Below are 488 nucleotides of genomic sequence, written 5' to 3'. Positions count from 1 at the left end.
TAGTTTTTTTCTTGAAAATGTATACTTTTATTTTGCTGTTTCCGTTAGGGTACTATTACTTTAAAGCCAGGATCTCATTACCAAATTAGTTTCTCTGCAAGTGAGGCTGCTATTAGGCTGTGAACACTTAAAAGTGTGAATACTTCTCTGGACCATATCAAGGCCCCTGGATAAGAAGTAGAGCAGGGAATCCCTTAAGGGGATAGCACTGAAGGTAACTTTTGGTATCAATAAATTTGAAATAAGGTGATGCTAGGGTTGTTTCACAGTATTTCAGTATTTTCATTTCAGAATGCAACCGAAAAGATATACAGTTTATTTATGAAGGGCAGTAATTTTTTCCAAACTTTAGTATTATATTTGGTTTTACTCACTTTCAGAAGCTACAGAGTGCTTCAGGCAATACTACATTCATCACTGGCAAACACAGCCAGTGTCCAAGGCCACAACATGTTTGAAGTTCTGTTTGGAAAAAATGTATCTCAGGA

The sequence above is a fragment of the Apteryx mantelli genome, chromosome 3 (genome assembly GCF_036417845.1).
Source record: "Apteryx mantelli isolate bAptMan1 chromosome 3, bAptMan1.hap1, whole genome shotgun sequence".
In the NCBI taxonomy this organism is placed as follows: domain Eukaryota; kingdom Metazoa; phylum Chordata; class Aves; order Apterygiformes; family Apterygidae; genus Apteryx; species Apteryx mantelli.
Note: the sequence above shows the minus strand (reverse complement) of the source record.